This window comes from Macaca mulatta, chromosome 9 (genome assembly GCF_049350105.2).
Source record: "Macaca mulatta isolate MMU2019108-1 chromosome 9, T2T-MMU8v2.0, whole genome shotgun sequence".
NCBI classification, from domain to species: domain Eukaryota; kingdom Metazoa; phylum Chordata; class Mammalia; order Primates; family Cercopithecidae; genus Macaca; species Macaca mulatta.
The window spans coordinates 93,040,648-93,067,366 of record NC_133414.1 but is presented as its reverse complement, the minus strand read 5'-3'; positions in this window follow the sequence as shown (position 1 = coordinate 93,067,366).

The following is a 26,719-nucleotide window of genomic DNA, read 5'->3' as shown; positions in this document are numbered from 1 at the left end:
TGATTAGATTCCTTTTGGTTGGATAAAATTAATCTAATTTTCCTCCAAAAATCAGTCTCCTAATATTTAAAATCATTGCTGATGTTTTCTATAAGAATTACCTTCTCAAGTTTTTATATTTTCCTATTTCTTTTTCTATATAATATGGTTTTCAGATTTTCTTCCATTTTGGTCATCTTCTCTTGGGCTTCTCTAGTTTTTAGTAGTTGCCATAAAAAGTAGCCATTTTGTGTGGAATGTGATATTCCAGAACTAATTTGAAATAGTAAGAAAAATACAATGAGAACATTCAGTTTATTCATTCTAATTCTATCTATGTTTACCAAAAATACCTCAAATATCATCCTGACACAACTTTTATAGACTCATAATTGTCTTTCATGATTATCCTTCTTTACAGTACTTTTTTTTTCAATTGACTGAAACAAAACATATAAGCATAACTTATATGCTTCCACTGCTTCTCTTCTGTCTTTGACCAATTACTCATCCCGGACTGAAACCAAAATTTCAGAGTTACTCAAATATTTTTCTATTTCCTCTTTGCTGTTCACTCTGGCCTCTGTCTTGGAGCAATTTGATAGTTACTTTGACAATTTATTTAACATACAGTACATATTTTTATGATTTTTAAAGCAGTGTTTCAAACCAGATATCACCTCTAGGCTCCACATTTATGTAGGCAGCTAAACATAACCTGGTCGACTGTGAAATTATTATCCACCTGCACTCTTAGGACTCCTGAAAGTGTTTCATTTTTAAGTAACTATCACCACTATGCACCTTCTTCAGCTAGAAACCCAGAAATTATTATTGATTTTCCCTGCTATCTCATTAGTCTATATGAAAATAATCATAAAATTATGTTAATTATAATTCCCAAATAGTCGTCTAATCTACAGACTTTTTAATAGTTACACGGCGACTCTCTTCATCTCTTTTGTTGACAATTGTATTCTCCTAATATGTCTCCACATATTTTCTCTTATCTGACTCTAATGCTTTTTAACAGAACAATCATTGGCATTTAATTTTATCTAATAAAATTTTCAATAGCTTCTGATTGTTCCCAGAAAAAAAAAGTGAATAAATTTCTTCTTTGGGTCAGTCAGTTTTTATGGCAGATCATGTGTCTAGTATCACCTTGATATATGAGGGGTGTTGAAAAATTCATGGAAAATGCATATTATGAAAAAACTATATGTGAAGTTTTTTTTTTTTTTTGCACAAAATAAACTTGTCTTAGTTTGTTATGTCTTAACATAATGTAGTTTGAGCAATAAGAAAAATGATCAATTTGAAAAAATCCCCTATTAGAGCAACACGAATTCTGCCAAAATGGAAGCAAGAACAAACATCAAATCTGTGGTGAAGCTGGGGTAAAATAATACAAAAATCACTGATGCTTTTTGAAAAGTTCGTGGGGGAAAATTTCCTAAATAAATTTGCAATCTAAAAATGGATAACTTATTTTAAGAAGAGACAAGATAATTTTAAAGATGAAATCCACAGCAATAGACCATCCATATCAACTTGGAGGAAAAAAGTAATTTTGTCCGTACCCTAAATGAAGAGGACAAACAATTAACAGTACAAACAACAGCCAACAAACTAGATATTTCAATTAGTTCAGCTTACACAGTTCTGATTGAAAAGTTAAATTTGAGCAAATTTTCCACTCGAAGGATTCCAAAACTACCACACCCAGATCAGCTATTGTCAAGAGCAAAGCTTTCAATTGGAAATTTTTAAAAAGCGACATCAAGATCCTGAAGCACTTCTTCAAATAATCGTAATAGGAGATAGAACAGGGCATTACCAGTATAATCCTGAAGGCAAAGCACAATGAAAGTGGTCCAGTCAACTCAAAAACAGACTAGTTAAGAGCAAAAGTCATGGCAACAGTGTTAGGAATGCATTTTGTATATTGCATTTTGCATATTGACTTTCCAGAAGGCCAAAGAACACCTGTTTATGATGAGAGTGTTCTGAGGAAGTTAACCAAGGACTTAGTAGAAAAATGCTTGGGGAAGCTTCACAGAGTCCTTCTCTGCCATCGTGCTGCTCCTGCTAATTCCTGTCATCAAACAAGGGCAAATTTGTGAAAGTCTCTGTGGGAAATCATTATATATCCTCTGGACAGTTCTGATTTGGCTCTGTCTGAGATTTTGTTTGTTTGTTTGTTTGTGTTTGTTTGTTAATCGAAAATAATCATCAAAGAATACTCATTTTTCTTCAGGTAATAATATAAAAAAGCCAGCCTGTGTTGACCTGGTTAAGTTCCCAGAAGTTTTAAGTTATTTCAAGATGTACTATAAGGCTCATATCATCATTTTAAAAAGCGTCTTGAACTTGATGGAGCTTATGTTGAGAAATAAAGTTTATTTTTAAATTTTTATCTTTTAATTCTATTTTTCGACAAACTTTTTGAAGTCTCCTTGTCTTAGCTACAATAAGCTTCCTTGAGTGCTCTAAATATAAAGAAAACTTTCAGGTCACAGAACATGCAACATTGAATAGCATCTCCTGGCAGTCCGTATACACACTCTATTTAACTGAATATCTTTTCAGTCTTTCTACTTTCATTTAAATGTCATTTATTCAAGAAAATTCCCCCTATTTCTTTGACTAGGTTTTTGGTGTACCTAGTTTTTAAAACAGGATCCAAACCACCCCACATCATCCTTTAACCTCAAATCAAAATGTTGGGCCTGTAAGCGTTTTAATTAATGGAATGCAAAGAATGAATCATTCTGGGTATTTTGAGCCCAGATATATTAAGGAGGTTTGGCAGCATCATTTTCCTCCCTTGAAATCCAGTTGCCTTTCTTTGAGAAAGACCTAGCAACCATGTGGTAAAGTCCACACTGAGTAAAATCAAGGCCCACACCTGAAAGCTTCAGCTGAGTTCCCATCTAACAGCCAGTACCAAGTTTCCAGCCATGTGAATGAGCCAGCCTGAAAGTGGAGTATCCAGCCCAGGTTGAGACATTTCAGATGAGACTCTCCCTTTACCTAATGAGCCCAAATTGAAAACTAGTGAGTCTTCTACTAAATGTTTCTTTTTAATAGGCTAAATTTTAGAGTGTTTTGTTGTGTATGTTTTTTTAAGAGAACAATTGATTAATGAAATAGATGTTTTACCATTTGTGCATCAACAACTATTTCACGTCTTGTGCTGTGGCCAAATTTATTAATGAAAAATAATTCTTCATTTAATCACTACCCTATCTTCAATGTACAGGACAATGTCTGTTACATAGTATATACTCAATAAACATTAATTCCAGTAAGTGCCAGTTTTTATTGAAAAATAAAATGTATTTAGACTTCCCTATGTCTCACAAATATATTTTTTCTCTGAATGTGTAAGCATAGGATTATATCTATCTTTACCTGTGTTTGTTGTAACTTATTATACATATTGTGATTCCATATGTATTACTTTTCTTGATATGTACTATTTTAGAGAATAGTCTCTGAAAAACATAGACTCTTCATAGAAGTTTTAATGTATAATTTTACAATGATTATATTGTACAATAATAATATTGGATAAGAGTCCTACATTAAAATATTTCTTGTATTATTTATCACAACATGCAGTATAGAAACATTCTAAAAGGGGGCAGATAGACACGTTAGATCAGTTATAGGAAACTCAGCAATTTGGAATTGAGAAGAACCCCACATAATTTCTAGCACATCCATGAAAATTCCACTAAAAGAGAGTACATAAATATCATATTTAAGCAATTTGTGATAACAAAAATAATCAAGAGTTCTCATATTGTATTAGTCCATTCTCACCCTGCTAATGAAGATATACCTAACACCGGGTAATTTATAAAGGAAAGAGGTCTAATTGACTCACAGTTCAGCATGGCTGGGTGGCCTCAGGAAGCTTACAGTCATGGCAGAAGGGGAAGCAAACCTGTTTTTCTTCACATGGTGGCAGGAACGAGAAGTGCCTAGAAAAGGGGGAAAAAGCCCTTATAAAACCATCAGATTTTATGAGAACTCACTATCATGAGAACAGCATGGGGGTAACCTCCCCGTTACTCAATTGCCTCCCATCAGGTCCCTCCCACAACATGTTGGGATTATGGGAACTACAATTCAAGATGAGATGGGTGAGGACACAGCTAAGCCATATCATTTATCTTTTCAGAGAATAAAATAATAACAATAAAGGAATATGTTATTGCATAATTATGTGAGAACTACTGAGACTATATGCAAGATTAAAAACATTTGTAACACAATTATATAATAGAACTTACAGTTTGAGGGGAGTGAAGTGTATATAAAACATAAACAACAGGCCAAATAACTCTGTATGTGTGTGTGTGGTGGCATATAAGAGCAAAAGTAAGTTGAAAAAAATGGTTACAAAGCACATTTTAAAAAAGTTGTCAAGCCAGAGACTTGTACATTTATACATTTTATTGTTTTTCTTTGAACCTTTAAAATAGGCAGATACAAAGTAGTATGTGACAACAATTGCACTCACAATTTACAACTTAAGTTTGAAACATTCCTAATATAGAAAGCCATACATATACTATGATTATATTGTTTTCTTTTAATCATGGGCATTCATTTTTAAACAGAATGTGAATTCATTCCAATGTATGTATGACTGTGTTTTCTGAATGTCCATATCTTTACAATGAAGTTTGAGACAATTGCTAGTTGATATTAAGTGTAGGAGACATTACTCTGGTCCAGGCATACTGCAGTAATCCCCATGATAAGTTGGAACTGACAATCTGAGGTGAAATTTTCTGGGGAATAATTTTTAAAACTGAGGTTTGAAAATCTTCACCTACAAAAAGAGGCTATTTAGTAAGATAAAATTGATGCTATTACAGGCATATCTGGAGATATTGCAAGTTCAGTTACAGTATACCTCAATAAAGTGAGTATCACAATAAACAGTCACACAATGTTTTTTGTTTCTCATGACATATAAAAGTTATATTTACACTATATAGTAGTCTATTAGGTGTGCCATACCATTATGTCTAAAATACAATGTACATACTTTAAAAATATGGAAGAGGTTCAAGAAGGCTTAGTAGATGTAGCTGGAATGTGCTTCTTCCATGGACAGTAACCAAAATATTGAGTAAACCTTCACATTCCAACAGATCTTTCATGAGAGAACACCAAAATTCAATAGAAAGGTGATAGAGGACACTGTGGTTCAGGAGGGAGAAAGCAGAACCGCCTGCCAGGCCTTGCTGAGCACCAGGTCCACTGCACTGATCTGGACCTGGACCCAAGTATGGGATGAATGAAAGAACCCGGAGGAACCACATTTCCACCATGGACCTCTGAGGTTTTCCTATCTATAAGAGCTCCCACAACCCCTAGGGACCTTTGGACTGGCAGGGGCAGCTGCCTGGAGACCATGCAGAGGCACTGCTCAAATAGGAACACATGGAGCCCAACGGGATTCTGGGTACACACCCCCAAATGCTCTTCATCCTGCCTTAAGAGGCTTTAGCTCCTGCTCTCTGCCACGCTGGGAAAGAGTAGTAATATAGGAGTTAAAAAGAAATTATTTAGACAATTAGTGAGGTTACAGGAGTCCTCAATATGGTTTTACTTTTAATTAAAAAGCAGCCCCCAAATCATTTCTTTCTAACAAAAGGCAGACTGAAAAATCAAACTGCAAGCATAAATAAGCAAGCAAAAAGCTTGCATAGGTAAACACCAGTAGCTGTGCCAATAGTAAAGAGAAACCTGGAAGCCAGGTATATTCAACATGGAGGTTTTCTCTTCCCCTTTCTTTGTCACCACATGTGCAGAGGTCATGGCGCCAGCCAGATAGAGACCCCCATCTACATAATAAAATATTAGAGTGGGATAGCCAGCTTCTTCGTGATTTTGTAAATGGCATACCTGGTCCAACCAATCCTCAGGGCCCTATGTAAATTTTCTCCAGCTCCTCTATAAAACCAACCACATCCTGATTCAAATGAGGAGATATAATCAATACCCCTCACTCTGCACAGGGGAGCTTTTCTCGCTGCTTTTCCTTCCTTCACCTATTAAACTCCCTCCTTTTTTTTTTTTTTTTTTTTTTTTTTTTGGAGTTCCGCTCTTATTGTCCAGGCTGGATTGCAGTGGCACAGTCTTGGCTCACTGCAACCTCCACCTCCTGGGTTCAAGTGACTCTCCTGCCTCAGCCTCCTGAGTAGCTGGGACTACAGGCATGCTGCCACTCCTGGCTAATTCTTCTTGTATTTTTAGTAAAGATGGGGTTTCACCATGTTGACCAGGCTGGTCTCGAAGTCCTGACCTCATGATCTGCCTGCTTCAGCCTCCTAAAGTGCCACGATTATAGGCATGAGCCACCTTGCCCAGACTGAACACTCCACTCTTAAATCAGCTCCTGGTGTGTCCATGACTTCGATTTCCTTAGCATGAGACAATGAACCTCAGGTTTTTTCCCCAAATGACACTTTTTCAGTAGGGCCTGGGCATACTCACACACCCCAAAGACAGGCCCCAACACTACTGCCACAGGAAAAAGGTGCACCTGAGCCACATACCTGCCTGTCCCTCCCAAGACTGCCTGCCTGGTGTTCCTGCAGGAGAGGGTTCACAGCATAGCCTCTATTGCCCTACCTGAGTGTTTTGTTTGTAGGGCTGGAGCAATTTACCACTGTATCACAGGCAGTGCTTGGCCCCAAAGGACCAAAGGACAAATCCACTGGCCTGATTCCAGGTCCTCAGGAGTTGAACACATCACCCAGGTATATGGAGATAAAATTTGTGGCCTGATCTTGATCTGGGGAGGAGCCACCAGTGACAGAACACAGAGAAATGTGTGATGCGGGTTCTTGGGGAGGTGGTGCAGGAGCTAGTGCCCCTTTGAGGAGCTGGTGCCCTTTGAGAGGCTGGACCAGGAAGAATGTGGCACAATAGCTGCTGTTTCTGCCCCAGGGATTATCACAGCCTGGAATGTCTGGAATGGCTCAGCGATCTGGGCACAGGTGGCTTGGGACTAGTTTTGAGGGTTGGGCCTGTTGCCAGGCCCAGACACCAGAGGAAGACCTGCCATGTGGCGGGAAGTCAGGGACCCCGAACGGAGGGACCGGCTGGAGCTGCGGCAGAGGAAACATAAATTGTGAAGATTTCATGGACCTTTATCATTTCCCTAATAATACTCTTATAATTTCTTATGCCTGTCTTACTTTAATCTCTTAATCTTGTTATCTTTGTAAGCTGAGGATGTACGTCACCTCAGGACACTGTGATGATTGTGTTAACTGTACAAACTGATTGTAAAACACGTGTGTTTGAACATATGAAATCAGTGCACCTTGAAAATGAACAAAATAACAGCGATTTTAGGGAACAAGGGAAGACAACCATAAGATCTGACTGCCTGTGGGGTCGGGCAAAAAGAGCCATATTTTTCTTCTTGCAGAGAGCCTATGAATGGATATGCAAGTAGCAGAGATATTGCTAAATTCTTTTCCTAGCAAAGAATATAATAGTAAGCCCCTAGGAAAAGAATTTCATTCCTTGGGGGAGGTCTATAAATGGCTGCTCTGGGAGTGTCTGTCCTATGCAGTTGATATAAGGACTGAGATGTGCCCTGGTCTCCTGAAGTACCCTCAGGCTTACTAGGATTGGGAAACCCCAGCCCTAGTAAATTTGAGGTCAGACCAGTTCTCTGCTGTTGAACTCTGTTTTCTGTTAAGATGTTTATCAAGACAATACATACACTGCTGAACATAGACCCTTATCAGGAGTTTCTGATTTTGCCCTGGTCCTGTTTCCTCAGAAGCATGTGATCTTTGTTCCCCTTTTTGCCTCTTCAAGCATGTGATCTTTGTAACCTAATCCCTGTTCGTACACCCCCTCCCCTTTTGAAATCCCTAATAAAAACTGGCTGGTTTTGCAGCTCAGGTGGGCATCATGGACCTACGGATATGTGATGTCACCCCCAGTGGCCCAGCTGTAAAATTCCTCTCTTTGTACTCTTTATCTTTATTTCTCAGACCAGCCAACACTCCGGGAAAATAGAACCTATGTTGAAATATTGGGGGTGGGTTCCCCCAATACTGCCAGGTCTAGCATGTGGAAGCTGGGTGGCTCCCAAGAACACCTGCTGGGCTGAAAACCCCAGGCCACCCCTCTTCTCCCAAGAGGGATCTGTGGCTCAAAAGAGGTGCCTCTCCCCTCCTGGTTGTTTGTCTCTATGGCCTGAGAGTGGCCCCTAAATCCAAGACGGTATCAGCACTTGCATCGCTGTCCAGATGCAACCCTGCCCAGCTTTGCCACCTTGGCAGCAGAGCACAGGATGAGATCACTGGAAGCCTAATACCCTGACCTTCACCACGGACACCCCACTATTTTCCTTGAACAACAAAGGCCAAGTAAAATTTCCACTGTCATCATAACAACTATTATGCACAAATTCCACCTACTGTCCCATAGCATAAACTGCAGTATAATTCCTGCTGACAGAAGTTCACAGCAGTGGAAAATAAGCTAAGCCTCCCAAGACTCGACTTTCCCATCTCCCTAGGAGACAATGAGTCTGATCACATGCACAGCACACCACTACAATAATCTACAAAAAACTAAACAATTAGCATTTGAGAAACCACTACACTAAGGCTACCTAAATCAGGGAATTCATACAGAGCCTTGGCCCCCTAAAAGCACAAAGAAGAAAAGCCAAAGGACCCTACTCAACACACACAATAGTCTCATGCCCAAGGGGCAAAAAATTCTACCCAAATGAAAAGTAAATTCCAAAATAAGAAGGAGCAGCATCTCTAAATAAGAAGAAACCAGCGCGCGCACACACACACACACACACACACACACACACACACACACACAAAGCCATCACTAGAAAGACACAGAAGGTTATGACACCTCCAAAGTACCACACTAGCACTGTAGCAATGGATCCTAACTAAAATGAAAACTTGGAAATGACAGAAAAATATTTTAAAATATCAATTGCAAGGAAATTCAATGAACTCCAAGAGAAAGTTGGAAGACCAACACAAAGAAACCAAAAAGAAAAAACAATTTAGAAGATGAAAGACTATATACACACACATATATAAAAAACAAGAAAAACAGAGCTTTTAGAAATTATAAATACACTGAAGGAATTTCAAAACACAGTTGAAAACATTAAAAATAGACTAAGACAAACAGAAGAAAAAAATGAAGCTTAAAGACCAGTCTTTTTAATTAACCCAGTCAGAAAAAATAAAGAAAAAAGAATTTTAAAAAATGAATAAAGTCTTCAAGAAATATGGGATTATGCAAAGTGAACAAATATATGACTTATAGGCATTCTTCAGGGAGAAAAAGAAAAAGAAGTCTGGAAAATATATTAAGAGAGAATAATTCAGGAAAATTTCCCTAATCTTGTTAATATGTAGAAATTATATACAAAACTGTAGAGACACCTAGCAGATATTATACAGGGCAAACATCACTAAGGCTTATAATCATCAGACTATTCAAGGCCAAGGTGAAAGAACAAATCTTAAAAGAGCAAGAGAGAAGTGTCAAATCATCTATAAAGGAAATTCCATCAAATTAATAGCAGACTTCTCAGCAGAAACCATACAAGCCAGAAGAGACTGGGGATCTAACTTTAACCTTCTTAAAGAAAAATAATGACAACCAAAAATTGTATATCCTGCCAAACTAAGCTTGGTAAATAAAGGAGAAACAAAGTATTTCCCAGCAAGCAGACACTAAGATAATTCATTATGAGTACAACAGTCCTACAAGAAATCCTCAAGGAAGTTCTAAACATGGAGATGAAAAGATGATACACTCTATTATAAAAGTACATGTAGGCCGGGCGCGGTGGCTCAAGCCTGTAATCCCAGCACTTTGGGAGGCCGAGACGGGCGGATCACGAGGTCAGGAGATCGAGACCATCCTGGCTAACACGGTGAAACCCCGTCTCTACTAAAAAATACAAAAAAATTAGCCGGGCGAGGTGGCGGGCACCTGTAGTCCCAGCTACTCGGGAGGCTGAGGCAGGAGAATGGCATAAACCCGGGAGGCGGAGCTTGCAGTGAGCTGAGATCCGGCCACTGCACTCCAGCCTGGGCGACAGAGCGAGACTCCGTCTCAAAAAAAAAAAAAAAAAAAAAAGTACATGTAATTAGAGAACTCACAAATCTTATAAAGCAATTAGACAATTGAGAATCCAAGGCAAGTAACTAACAACACTATGGCAGTAAAGAAAACTCACATATTAGTATAAACCTTGAATGTTGATACCCGAAATTCCTCACACAAAATATATAGATTGTCAAATTGAATTTAAAAAAAAACATGACCCAACCATCTGTTACCTAAAAAAGACCCACTTCACTTAAAACATCTGTAGGCTCAAAGTAAAGTGACAGCAAAGATAGATCACATACATGGAAAACAAAAGCAAGCAGGAGAAGCCATTCTTAAATCAGACAAAACAGACTTTAAACCAGCAACAATTTTAAAAACAAAAAAGAAAAAGAAGGGCATTGAATAATGATAAAGAAATCAGTACAAGATTTAACTATCTTAAATATATATATATGCACCCAACACTGCAGTATTAAAACTAGTACTACAAGACCTAAGTATTGTGTTGGCAGCAACACAATAACAGTGGGGGCCATCAACACCCACTGACAACACAAGACAGGTTATCAAGGCAGACAGTCAACAAAGAAATTCTGCACTTAAATTGGACTCTAGACCAAACAGACCAAACAGCCAGGGAGTATAAATTTTTCTCATCTGTGCATGGAATATTTTCCAAAACTGACCATATGCTTGGCCATAAAGCAAGTCTCAATATATCAAAAAAGTAAATAATATCAAGTATCTTTTAGAACCATAGTGGAATAAAACTAGAAATCAATACCAAGGGGACTCTCAAAACCACACAAGTATATGGACACTAAACAACTTGCTTCTGAATGACTTTTGGATAAACAACAAAATTAAGGCAGAAATTTAAAAAAAAAGTTTTGAAATAAATGAAAACAGACACATGACATACCAAAACCTCTTGAATACAGCAAAAGCAGTGCTAAGATAAAAGTTTATAGCATTTAAATGTCCACATCAAAAACAGAAAGATTTCAAATTAACAACCTAGCTTTGCACCTCAACGAACTAGAAAAGCAAGAACAAACAAAACCCAAAGCTAACCGAAGAAAAGAAATAACAGAAATCAGAGCAGAACCAAACGAGATTGAGATAAAAAAAATGGTACAAAAGATCAACAAATTAAAAATTTGTTACTTTGAAAAAATAAACAGAACTGATAGAACGCTAGTTACTTTAGTCAAAAACAAGAGAGAAGATACAAATCAGCACAATCAGAAATGATAAAGGTGATATTACAACTGATAACACAGAAATATAAATGGTAATCAGAGGTTACTATGAATATCTCTACATGCAGAAACCAGAAAGTCTAGAATAAATGGGTAAATTTATGCAAAAATATAACCTCCCTAGACTTAACTAGGAAGAAATAGAAATCCTGAATAGATCAATAATGAGTAACGAAATTGAATCACTCATAGAAAATCTTCCAGCAAAAAAAAGTCCACAGCAGATAGATTCAAAGCCAAATTTTACCAGATGTACAAAGGAGAGTTAGTACCAATCTTCCTGAAACTATTCCAAAATTGAGGAGGAGGGATTCATCCATTACTCATTCTATAAAACCAGTTTCACTCTGATAACTAATATCAGGCAAGGACACAACAGCAACAACAGAAAAATTACAGGTCAATGTTCCTAGTGAATATAGATGCAAAAATCTTCAACAAAATATTAGCAAATAGGATTCAACAGCACATCAAAAAGGTAATTCATCATAATCAGGCGGGTTTTATTTCAGGAATGCAAGGGTGGATCAGCATTTGCAAATCAGTAAGTGTGATTCTCCATGTAAATAGAATGAAAAACAGAAATCATATTATTATCTGAATGGACACAGAAAAAGCATTTGATAAAATCCAACATGTCTTCATAATTAAAACCCTCAACAGACTAGATACTGAAGAAAAATACATCAAAATAGTAAGAGCCATCTATGACAAGCCCACAGCCAACATAATGCTGAAGGGATTAACAGTTCAAGGCGTTCATTACCCTTAAGAACTGGAACAAGACAAGGATGTTCACTATCACCACTCCTATTCAACACAGTACTGGAAGTTCTAGTAAGAGCAATAAGACAAGAAAAAAATAAAAAATAAAAAATATCCAAATTGGAAAACAGAAAGTCAAATTATTCCTATTTTCTGGTGACATAATGTTATATTTAAAAAACTCTAAAGACTTATCCAAAAGACTCCTACACTTGAAAAACAACTTTAATAAAGTTTTAAGATGCAAAATCAACATAAAAAATTAGTAGCATTTCTGTACATCAGTAATGGTCAAACTGAAATTCAAATAAAGATCTCAATCCCCTTTACAATAGCCACACAACAATTGATTACCTAGGTAGGAATAAATGTAATCAAATAACTGAAATTTCTCTAAAAGGAGAACCATGAAACACTGATGAAAAAAAAAATCATAGATGACACAAAAAGTAAAAAATCATCCCATGCTCATGGATTGAGAGAATCAAATACTCAAAATGACCATACTGGCCAAAGCAATCTACAGATTAAATACAATTTCTAACTAATTACCAACATCATTCTTACAGAATTAGAAAAACCACCCTGAAGTTTATGTGAAACCAAGAAAAAAATTCCTAAATAAGCAAAGCAATCCTAAGCAAAAGATCAGAGCCAGAGACATTGCATTACCTGACTTCAAATTATACTACAAGGTTGTATTAACTAAAAAAGCATAGTGCTAGTACAAAAATAGACACATAGATCAATGGAACAGAACAGTTAACTCAGAAATAAAACCACATATCTACAACCAAATGATCTTCAACAAAGTCAACAAAAGTAATCAGTAGGGATAGGGCAATAAATGGTGCTGGGAAAACAAGATAGACCATATGCAGAAGAACAAAACCGGACCCCTACTTCTCCATATATACCACACTCAACTCAAGATGAGTTAAAGACTTAAATAAAAGACTTCAAACTATAAAAGTCCTAGGAGAACATCTAGAAAAAACACTTCTGGATATTGGCCTAGGCAAATAATTTACGACTAAGACCCCAAGGGTAAGTGCAATAAACATAATAATAGACAAATGAGAATTAATTAAGCTAGAAATCTTCTGCAAAGCCAAAGAAATAATCAACAGGGCAAATAGACAACCTACAGAATGAGAAAAATATTTGTAAATTATACCTCTGATAAAAGACTAACATTCAAAAATCTATCAGAAAATTAAATCAATAAGAAAAAAAGCATTAAAAGTAGGCAAAGGACATGAACAGATATTTTTCAAAAGAGGACATATAAGCAGTCAACAAGCATATGAAGAAGTGTTCAACATCACTAATCATCAAAGAAATGTAAATTAAATCCACAATGACATATCATCTTACACCAATCCAAATAGCTATTATTAAATGTCAAAAATAACAGATCTTGGTTGAGATGCAAACAAAAGAGAATGCTTATATACAGAGAAAAGGGATGGTTAGTTAGTACAAACTCTATGAAAAACAATATGAACAGCACTTTGTGAGGCTGAGGGGTGTGGATCATCTGAGGTCAGGAGTTCGAGACCAGCCTGGCCAACATGGTGAAACCCCATCTCTACTAAAAATACAAAAATTAGCTGTGTGTGGTGGCAGGCACCTGTAGTCCCAGCTACTCGGGAGGCTAAGGTAGGAGAATTGCTTTAACCTGGGAGGTAGAGGTTGCAGTGAGTTGAGAGCTCGCCACTGCACTCCAGCCTGAGCGACAGGGTGAGACTCTTATCTCAAAAAAACAACAACAAAAGCAAGCAAACAAACAAAAAATACAGAGATCTATGCAAAAACTAAAAATAGAAATACCATTTGACCAAGGAATCCCAATACTGGGCATCTACTAAAAGGAAAATAAATCATTATATTAAAAAGACCTCTGCACTCATATATTTATTGCAACACTAGTCACAATAGCAAAGTCATGGAATAAACCTATGTTTCCATCAATGGTGGCTGGATAAAGAAAATGAAGTATATATATACCCATGGAATACTGTGCAGCCATAAAGAAATATCAAACCATGTTCTTTGCAGCAACATAGATGGGGCTGAAGGTTATGATTATTAGAGAAATAATTCAGGAACAGAAATTCAAATATTGAATGTTCTCACTTATAAATAGGAGTTAAACAATGGATACACATGGACATAAAGATGGAAATAATAGGCCGAGTGTGGTGGCTCATGCCTGTAATCCCAGAACATTGGGAGGCTGAGGTGGGTGGATCACCTGAGGTCAGGAGTTCGAGATCAGTCTGACCAATAAGGTGAAACCAATCTCTACTAAAAATACAAAAATTAGCCAGGCGTGGTGGCAGGTGCCTATAGTCCCAGCTATTCGGGAGGCTGAGACAGGAGAATTGCTTCAACCCAGGACGCTGAGGTTGCAGTGAGCTGAGACCATGTCACTGCACTCTAGTCTGGGCAACAGAGCAAGATTGCATCTCAAAAAAAAAAAAAAAAAAAAAAAAGGAAATAATAAACACTGGCAACTTAGAAGTGAGAGGGTGAGAGGGAGATAAGGGTTGAAAATTACCTATTGGGTACAATGTTCACTATTTGGGCGAAGGATATATTAGAAGCTCAAACCTCACCATTATGCTATATATTCATGTAACAAGCCTACAATGTACCCCCTTAATCTAAAATTTAAAAGAAGAGATAAATAAATAATAAAAATAATTGATTACTAAAAATGCTAACAGTCATCTGAGCCTTAAGCAAGTCATAATCTTTTTGCTAATGAAAGATCTTGAATCACTGTTGATGGCTGCTGGCTGATCAGCAGGGTGGTGGCAGAAGGTTGGGATTGCTATGATAACATTTTTTAAAAAAGAAAATAATGCAGTTTGCTGCATTGATTGACTCTTCATTTCACCAAAGGTTAATTTCTAGCATGCAATATTATTTGACAGCATTTTATCTTCAGTTCCTTCAAAATTGGAGTCAATTATCTCAAATTTTGTTGCTGCTTTATCAACTAAATTTATGTAATATTCTAAATCCTTTGTTGTCATTTCAATAATTTTGACAGCATCTTCACTAGGAGTAGGTTCCAACTCAAGAAACTCCTTTTGTTCATTTATAGGAAGCAGCTCTTCATCTGTTCAACTTATATCATGAGATTGCAGCAACTCAGTCAAATCTTTAGCTCCACATCTACTTCCTGCTATTTCCACCATATTGGCAGTAAATTTCTCCACTGAAATCTTGATCTTCCAAAGTCATTCAGGAGGAGTGGAATTTACTTCTTTTAAACTTCTACTAGTGTTTGTATTTTGACCTCCGTCTATGAATCATGCATGTTCTTAGTGGCATTTAGAATGATGAATCCTTTCCAAAAGGCTTCAAATTAACTTTGTCCAGATTCACCAGAGGAATCATTATCTATGGCAGCTATAGTCTTACAAAATGAATTTCTTAAGTGATAAGACACAAACTCAAAACTATTCCTTGAATTACCAAAATGTGAAAGAGAAACATAAAATGAGCATATACTGTTAGGAAAATTACAATCATAGACTTTCTTGATACAAGGTTGACACAAACCTTCAATTTGTATAAACACAATATTGCAAAGCACAATAAAATAAAGTGCAATACAATTAGATATGCCTGCATGTCCTTTTATAAAATATCGCAAGATGCTTTTGTGACTTCTTAAAGAAATTTCATAAACTAACAGATTTTTAAGGTAATTTGGGATAATGTCAATGACACATGTACGTAAGTCATTATACAAGGACAGATTCAGAATTACAGGCCATAAAGAATTATGTTTCTTGGCTTCTTAGAAGATAGAAAACAATATAAACTGTTGCAAAATCAACAAAATAAGTTGAAATAAATTTTTAAATTTTTAAAAACTGATATTCAAAGGAATTTTATTTAAGTTTCTACTCTTAAATACTTATCATCAAGTTAGAAGGGCTAGTAAAAAAGACCAAGATAAAAATATCTTATTTATCAGTTCAAACTAAAAACCAAACTACTTTATATATCTGTGTTTAGTTTTATATTGACAATAAACTATTATTGCCCATGATCAAGAGAAAAAACTACAAGATATTCAACCAAAACAATCTTTAGCTTGACCTCAGATAAAATGCCTGAGTCTGGAATTCAATCCTCTTATATTTGTTGTAAGATTTGGGCAATAACTTGAACTCCTAATAAATTGTTTTATTATGGCATTTCTTTCTCTCTGCACCTATGAAAAATGTGAGAACACAATGAGAAAATACATTTGGAAGTGGAAATGTACTACATAATAAGGTGGTAATAAGTTAGTAGACCTGCCTACTTCGGTGATTACCCACCTCTTGTAAGTTATAATACCCACTCTACCCCAGCCTCTGGTTTCAGTCACATGGACTTTTATAACAACCATGTGGTCTTTCAACTAAGTCATACTGCCCCTTTGAGCAGGCTTTTGGCCCAACAGTTTGTTCCTTCACTAGGATACTCTTGACCTTTGTGTGCTATGCATGCCTCCTACTCTCCTCTTTGCTTAATTTTGTTCTGCTCATCTTCAGAACTCCACTCAGACACCTTTTCCTCAGAGTAGCTTTTCTCAAACTGTAGCACACCTGTTCCTGCTTTCCCTGTTCCCATTTTGCCAAAAGCTCAATCAAGATCTGTCACAAATCATCATAGTCACCATGCTTTCCCTTCAAAAAACTTGTCAGAGTTTTAATTTGGCAATTATTTATATCTATTAAATGGATTTTGCTAACTTACATGATCTCTAATACTATTGGTGTTTATTAATCATGGTATTTCCAGAGCTTAATACAGCAATATGCATATATTAAATATTTAATAACTAAAGGTTCAATGAATCACATGAATAAGAATACATATTTCAACATATCTCTTTTTTAGATCTTTGTTTAAATATGAGATACATCCTTGATCAACTTATTTAAAACTGCATCACATTTACCTCCCACTTTTCTTTCCTTCATTCCTTCTTTATTTTTCTGTATAGTATTTATTTTCTGACATACTATGTAACTAATACTTGTTACAAAGTAGGGATAAATAATAAATAATTGATTAAACATAATAAAACTTTGGCTTTTACATTTAAAGACAGGTCAAATAGTTTGGACAATACTATTTATTCTTAATGTTTACCCGAGTTGAACTTACAATTAGTTATTATATCTCTTTGATGCTGGAGTTGCAAGAGGGTCTTCAAGAGGATGAAGAAGTAGTAAATTTTTATCATTGAGAAGCAGCTATGCATCTGGACTGGAAATACAAAATGCATAAATTCCAATTCTGGCTTCAACACTTAGAAGCTATAAGCCCTTAATAAGTTATTTAATTTTTTTAATCCTCAATTTCTTCAACTATAAGGCTGAGAAAGGATCATAATAGTTTTTTTTAACCGAATAGGGTTGCTAGGAAGATTACAAGAGATAATATATGTAAATGTTTTATACAGTATTTGATATATAGCAAGTACTCAATAAACATTACTTTTGCTGTTACCAAATGATGATGTTAGAGCAGGAGATCACTTTCAAAAATGTGAGAAAATACAGGCATTGATGCAATTGCTCTGGAGGTCCTTGATAAAAACATATTAGTTCATTGCTATAACAATCCTATCCACACAGGCCATCCCCTGATAATTAATATTGGTATAACTGTAATTAACATGTATGCTTTTATACTATATGAAAAATTCTTGCTGATATGTTGGGTAGAGTGAGGATACTAAACCATTTACAAGAGTCTCTTCTTCCAAGAAGTTTGTATGAAGAAACATAATCTGAGGTAATACTTAAAACATGTCCTGAAATATTAACAAAAGAATTGTTATAGAAATACAGTGGACAGAGAGCTCATCTGCTGCTGTGTTAATTAGGAAATTTATATATAGATGGTTGTCTTTTTATTTAGACGTTGACAAAGGATCAAGGGAAACCTGCAGAGAGTAACCTACCGCATTATAAAAATTGATGACACTCTTCCCTTTCAAAAAAGTGAAATATCAGAGAAATTCAACTTTCCTAGAAAATATGATAAGCAGTTTCATTCATACAAAATTTTAATTTTACAAGCACTTTGTTTGGATATAAGTGCAGGATTCTCATATAAGTCAAAATTTACTTTTCACAATCTGATACTCAACATTATTTTTATTTATTATTATTATTATTATTATTATTATTATTATTATTTTGAGGAATCTCACTCTGTCACCCAGGCTGGAGTGTGGTGGTGCAATCTTGGCTCAGTGCAACCTCTGTCTCCCAGGTTTAAGTGATTCTCCTACCTCAGCCTCCTGAGTTGCTGGGATTATAGGCGCCTGACACCACGCCCAGCTAATTTTTGTATTTTTAGTAGAGATGGAGTCTCATCATGTTAGCCAAGTTGGTCTCAAACTCCTGGCCTCAAATGATTCACCTGCCTTGGCCTCCCAAAGTGCTAGGATTATAGGAGTGAGCCACCGCGTCCGGCCAGACACTAAACAATTTTATTGATTAAAATGGATTGATGAAAATTATTTTTCACATATGAAACATGTGCATTTCTAAAGAATCTTTTTTTCAAATTTCAAGCATCTGTAGAAACAATAGAAGACTACTATTTTGTCAATAGTTAGAATGGCTTGGGAGTGCCTGAAAAGTATTTATTCCTTCAATCTTAAATATTCCCTTTACAATTTTCATATCAGTCATTTATTCCACTAATTTTTCTCCACAAATAGTATCAAGACAAAAAAAAAGTTCAATACAACTCTGCTTCAAATACAATTTTGAATTGATAATATTTTATTAATAATATTTAATATTAGTTGCAATTATTCACTTTGATTATCTTCATTTTTATTATTTCAAAACAAGAGAAGAACTGTATTCTAATTGAATAAAATCAGACTGTTACCAGAATTCATCATTTTTATCTAAAATAACTTGTTCTCAATTCATGTGGAAAGATTGCAATAACAGCAGTCATGGTCACAGAGAACGTGGGAGAGCTCTGTCATTTGGTATATGTCAGAAATAGAAGCTAATTTTAGTAGATAAATAAGACTGGTTTTAGAGAAGTCTTTCCAGTCAACAGTGCTAGAAACGTGAACTCAAGCAAACCCAACATAACTTTGCCACTATACATTTTAAGAGGTAGCATTCATCAAATTCCAAGGAAAGAATTATTCTATCTGATTTCATGAGCATGTCCTAATTACCATACTGATGCCTCCAGACAGCCGTGATCTCAGGTTATGGTGCCCTAAGGATTCATACCAAGCACCTGAATGACCCCATGCATGGAGTTAGTTTTATATGGGAGGATTTATCATCTCTTCTCAGAGTCTAAATGATCGTGGTTTTAATTCCAACTTTCCTGGTTTGTCAGACACAAAGTTTTCAGATTTATTATTCTATTCACATGCTTCCCTCTTTGTTTTATTGTTTTTTATAATTCTTTCCCTCAAAAGAGAAGAATGAACTAATTTACCTCCTTTATTGAAGACCCGATGAAGTAATTTTTATATCCACACTAAGGATGTATCACTAGGATAAATGTAAATTATTATAACTTTGCTTAAAATTCAGTTAATTAATAGTCCATCAACATTTTAAAACGTTACTAACTTTTAACGGAGCAATAGCATTTGAGTGATGTAATGCCACAGAGAAAAAACATTATTGCAAAAATGTGTTAGTTCAGGCTCTATTTGAATAGGGGAACACTGGAAAAATGTAAGTGCCAATACTATGTGAGTAATAAATACACTTTCTACTGCAAAATAGTAGCTATTCAAAAGAGCAACGGACTTCCAGTTCTAGTAAAATGATGACCTAGACTAGAACCAAAAACTCTCTATACAAATACCTATATTGGGAAATGCATAATTTATTCCCACTGTTTCAAAAAAATGTGATTTAATGTGCAAGAAAGAAAAAAAAATATCCATGTACCAAATACAAAGTAAAAGCTGAATGCCACAACAATAAGCAGATGAGATGATATTACAGCAGCCCTGGAGAATAAGTTGAATTGTTTAGTGACTAAAAGTTTAGAATAGGTTTTAATGCCATATAATGATAGGAAACAAGATCCTCCAACTGGAAGTTCAATGATAAAGACACAAAATTACTCTACCCACTGACTCAGGGACATGAAAAGCAATTAATGGGCATAGAGCACACACCACAAGCAAATTCAAAATTTCTGTGAGTAGAAAATTCCTCAATATCCCCTGTGAGAATCTCATGGGGTGGAAAAGTAATGTATGCTTTTGTAACATTATATAAGTTATATAATTATGAGTTTATAACTAACACGTTCATGAAATATACAAGGAAACAAACCACCCTAAGTCAGAGAAGGAAGATGCAACAAAAGAATTGGCACATCCAAGAACTTAAGTTAAAAACAACAAGAGTAACATGAATAAACTATAAACTAAAGATAATTACACAATAAAAAGTGGAGTTTTTTTAAGTTGTTAAAAGGAAAAGACATTATGGAGGATAAAAATGAGTTTTCAAAAAAAAATCCAGAGAATACTCCTATGAATAAAAAATAAAGGTTTATTTTTTAAATATGGACTGAATATAAAGCTACAAGTAAAGACAAAAAAAAATCTGAATATGTGTCAGAAAAAAATACATAAAGTGTGCCAGAGAGGGACAAATAGGCTGAATATAAGTAGGACATATTGAGAGACCTGAGATATCTGAGGAGGTCAAATGTACACTAAATTATGAGTTAAGTCTTTACTTCTTGTATTAAAGGGTTTTTCAAAATGTATTAGTAAATAAGAAAAGCAGAAAGCAAGCAATTGAATTTATTATAACACTATTTTTGTAAAACGAACAGCACCAAAAATAAAAAGAAACTCTGAATGTGTACGCAATATTATTTGATCATGGCAGAAGTTGCTGAAAAATGCCTACTAGATTGCTTAAGCCACTAGAGTCAGAATAAGGAGAACAAGAGAAGGGAAGAGAGTAGAAAAGAAGTACAGCAGAAAAGGATAAAAGCAGTTATATTTTTAAAAGTAAAATTATTTAAAAATGTCTGCCATGATCTTGCTTACGTAGAACTTTATGTAAATATTTGTCGTGCACATCATGAAGAAATCATTATCAGAATGACAATGCCAGTTATCTCCAGGTGAATTTGTGTGATTTTTACTTTCTTCCTACAAGCCTTATAGATTACATTTTATTTTTTAAAGAAACATATTTTCTATGCAATTAGGGATAAAGAAAAGGTGGAGACAGAAAAATGCAGTTGGACATATTTCTGTATTCAGGTTTGTTGCTATGGTGCACATGCAGTAAACTTCACCCTCATGTTTGTCTTCTCACTTCCTATTTCTGAGCAGTTCATGTTAGCACTGAGGCTGCACCTCTCATAGTCATATATTGGGCTTGGATATATTCTTGGCCAAATGAAAAAGACAGCAACTAATCACAACAATCTGCAAAAATATGCTATTTAGATTTTGAAATTTTTCTAAATTTCAGAACTCAATATATCAACTTTTCTGTTACTCCCAGGAGTTAAGAAATCTAATATCAGCAGTTACTATGTGATAACTATTACTTATATTATTTAAAATCATTTTATTACTTAATTTATGATTAACATATTGAATTGAAACAAATAAGTGCTATAAAATAAATTTTAAAATACCACAATATTACAATAATCTTTTTCAGAAGTAACATCTAAGAAAGAGTTTTTACAAAAATACTCATCTATTTTTAAAGAGCAATATATTTCTGTACTAAGTAGAATCAAATAAAATAGGCAGTCTTATGTTAAAAATAAATTCTAGTTCACTTGGCGTGTGATGCTGTAAATCATATCTCTTTATTGACTTTGATATTACCAGAATTTTTATTTAATAATAAAATGATGTCTAAATCTTTAAACAATATGTTCCCTCCATAAAGCCTCCCACCTCAAAAGACACACTATTTTCGTCAAGTTTTACAATGAATACTTAATGTACAAAGCACTGCTTTTTAAAGAAATCAGCATATTAAAGTCAAGAGCTTTCTATATGTGTGTGTCATTGTCAATGAATATGCATTTAATATAAATGTGTGTGTTTTATGAAAAATTGTTGTTGTTGTTTTTCCCTGTTGGGTATTTTACAAGGATCATACCAAATAAAAAACAAAACATGCTATAGTTTTAATGATCTGTTTCACTTCATGGTGACTATAATTTAATAATGTATTACATATGTATTAATATGTACATTTTATTAATATGTACATATGTAATAACATTACATATGTAATAATGTATTTCATATGTATTAATAATGTATTACATATTTCAAAATTGCTAGAAAATTGCTCACCATACACACACACACAAAGATAAACTGGTGAGATGGTAGATATGTTAAGTAGCTTGATTTAACCTTTTTATAACATGTACTATATATTAAAACATTACATTGCAACCCATAAATATATATAATTACTTGCCAATCAAAAATAAATTAAAATACACACACACACACACACACACACACACACACACACACACACAGAGCATACCATTCCTGGAACTGTTTAGGAGAAATAAGGGATCATGTATCTCATTCCCTTGTGTGTACAATTAACTCTTTTATTCTTTCATTGAGCATAATATTCTTTCATTGAGGATAATAACCATGACTCCTAGAGAGTTATGAGTATCATTACTTGGATTTTAATGCTGAAGTTAGACCTTTAGTGTCATTGTTAATGATGATGCATTCAGTATTTTAATACTATTGAGGAAGATAATTAGTTACAGCTGAACCAAGCAGCTACCAGCTAGAGTTCTAATTCATTAACAGGATGTCAGCATAACTTGTAAGGTTGTCTGGAATCAAACTTTTATACTGTTCATATTAACATCTATTTAATCAGTGCCTTTATTTTAGTGTATGAATCTGATTCAGCTTTCTTAGAACCTGAGCCAAATTTGTCTTTGTTTCATCAAATTGAAGAGTTTGATCAAAAGAAATTTATTTCAATTACAAATTTTCTAAAATTACTTTAACTGATAAACAATTTTATCATATGAATGATTTTGTCAAAATATAGCTTTAGAAGTTACATAGCTGAAAGAGACTGAATGTAAAATACACACTATTATTTAAAAATTTTTGAATTCTTTGCAGCTTTGGATAATTATTTGCTTAGATATGCTTTACTATTGGTATTACTAGTCAAATAGAGACTAACTTTGATATTCTGCCCCATATTTCAAGTCGTTTAAATAACTCCAGGTCTTGAGAGTGATCTTCATCATCAATTCAATTCTCTGTTACACCTTTTTAAAACAATTCAAAAGACTGTACAATCAAGTGGATTAGAGGTGACAAGTATTAGGGGTGTACAATGTTACTGCTGTCAGGAGCCCAGCACAAGTAATTTCTTCGGAAAAGAAAAAACGACATAAAACTAAATGCAGAAACAAAACAGAAATACAAATATTGGCCCTTTAAAAGCTAATGGAAGATTATAATAGACGTTCTTAAAGATAAAACTATTTTAGCCTCACAATTTAAAGATGGGGAAAAGGATAAGAAGTGATTTGAGTATAAGATTTTTGCTGTAAGGGGTATAAAATTTATGTTGACTGGCTTAGAATATTTAGAAAATTATTTAGACTTTCTGTTTAAGAAGTGAGGTTCTATAATAAAAAATTAGCTGGTTGATGTCATCTTTCTACATTAAGTAATATATAGAATTAGGCATATAACAGTCTTGACACCTTGATTTTTTTTTTTAATCTAGGAACAACTGTGCAGTAAAAGCTTCACTTCATTTTGTCTTAGAGCTTTTAGAATTTCTCCCTACTTTATACATTTGTTATACAGATCTTGGGTAAACTAGAAGATGTATCTCCTTTGATTAGATGATGTATTAGTCTGTTTTCAAACTGCCATAAAGTACTGCCCGAGACTCGGTAATTTATAAAGAAAAGAGGTTTAATTGACTCACAATTCAGCATGGCTGGGGAGGCCTCAGGAAACTTACAATCATGGCAGAAGGGAAAGGGGAAGCAAGGCACCTTCTTCACAAGGCAGCAAGAAGAAATGCCAAGCAAAGTGGAAAGAGCTCCTTATAAAACCATCAGATCTCATGAGAAGTCACTCGTTATCACAAGAACAGCATGGGAGAAAACACCCCCATGATTCAATTACTTCCACCTAGTCTCGCCCTTGACATGTGGAAATTATGTTGATTACAATTCAAGATGAGATTTGGGTGGGATAACAAAGCCTAAAAACATCAGATGATTTTAAAAAAAGGAAGCCTCTAAAGTCTAAGGCAGTCTCCTCAGAGCACCTGTTTAGTAAACTAAGTGTGTGTGCCACTTTATATTTTTTGTGCCCTCCACCAGACGCCTTTGATGGCCACTTTATTGGAACTTATGTCATTCTAATATTGGCCAGATTTATTTCATTTAGAAATGTGGAATAACTAAAGAATTATCCTTGTCCTATAAATCAATTAGGAAAAAAAAATGGAAGAAAAAGATGGAAAGAAGGAAGGAAGGAAGGAAGGAAGGGAGGAAGGAAGGAAAAAAGGCAAACAGGCATTCGAAATATCAAGACAATTGTTAATCAGAGAAATTATGAACTAAAAATAAAATGGAAACCAAAACTATAGAAGCTGGTAAAATACTTTTTTTTTTTTTTAACAAATTTGAAGATGTTTTCGAGTTATTAAAGCAGTGAGAATTTGTGGGAACAAAATTTGGAGAAGGAGTGAGTTCAGATTTTATGGTTACTTTTTTCCTTTCAGATGATAACTGATTCTGGAAACAAAACTGGTTACTGGGTGATCTAATAACTGAGCACAGATTTTGGAAGACACAAATCCTGGAGGCCAAAATTTGAATTCAAGGCATTTTTTTAAAGGAGGAGGGACTCTAGTAAAATCCCCCCAACTTTCCATTCAGATCCTGAAAATCTATATCTTAGAAATAAGGCAAATGATAACTAGGTTGGCTCTCACAAAAATTAAAGGTCAGCTTTAAGTCATTTCAATACTGACTGGATTTTAAATTTCTAACAGTCTTAGCCTAGGTCCACGTCAGCTGCATAAAACATCTCTACAGAGTGGACAACATCCAGAACCTCAAATTTTCTACATTTTTAAATAAACAATGACATTCAAACAAAAAAAAAAGTATTTTAAAAACACAAGATTTACTCAAGGAAGAAAAAAATATAGAAATAAATACCACCTACCCTTGTTTGTACAGTCCTTGATATAAGGATGTTTTGATGTTTTCAAATATTTCAAACATTTTTTAACCCTTTACAAAAGAATATATGACAAAGAATTATAAATCCTGTAAAGCCTAAATTACTTGTTATTTGGCTCTTTATAGGAAAAAGAAAAGCTTGTAGACCCCTGATGTATGTAACTGGGGTCCCCAAAAGAGATAAAAGAGCAAATGAAACAGGAGCAATAGTTTAAGACATGGTTCTATGTTCTATAGCTAATGTAAACTACAAGACGGATAACAGAAGCAATATGCAAATCAGCAAGATAAGTATTTTTAAAGTATATTAGCATGTTGCAGTAAATTAATAAATATCAAAGATAATAAAGAAACATTGAGTCCAATGCAAAAAGGGGTTATATTACCTTTAAAAAAAGGAATACAAGTACTGAGAGTTGATTTCTCAAGAGATAAATAGAAGCTAGAAGACTCTAATTATAAACTCAAAGCTCTAAAAAAAGAAAATAACAACCAGAATTTTACAAGTGTAAAAACTGCAAACAAACCAAAACAGAAAACTTGACACAAGCAGATGTACCTCACATAAAATATTAAAGAATATTATTCAAAGGGAAGAAAAAAATCCCAGAGGAAACACAGAAAGAGATGCAGAGACAACAGAAAGTGGAAAATATTGATTGACAAATAATGACTGCAGTAAGAATAACAACATAATAAAACATCTTGTAAGTTTTAAACAAATACAGAATTTATACAAAAAGAAAACCAGCTCTTAAGACAAGCAGTATGAAAGCTCCTGAGAATTTTCTGAGAAGTGGTAAAATTATTAATTTATAAGGCATAAAATAAAGAGAAAGGTTTTCATCACTATACACTCACTCACATAAATTAATAAATTTAAACCCAAAAGCACTACTAACTACATGAAACATAAATTTAATAGATTAGTTAAAATATAAAGATTATTAAATGGATTTAAAAAACAACTACAAAATAGTTCGAAGGACATAATATTAGAATTCCAAAATTTAAAAGTAAAGGAATGGAAAAAGATATACTATGCAATTACTAAGTCAAAAAAAGCTGGTGCTTTCTCCACCACTGATGAGTCTAGTATTGTAGGGCCTACTGGGTTATTTTAGGAAAGAAGCAGAACTGCTTCCATTGCAGTCTAAACCTGTTTCAAAGCCCTTTATGGCAAGTAGTTAGTGGAGATAAATTAAGATATGCAGAACGGTAAATGTGACTTTCCGCCAGAGAGAACTTTTATATATTCATATAGATTGTATATA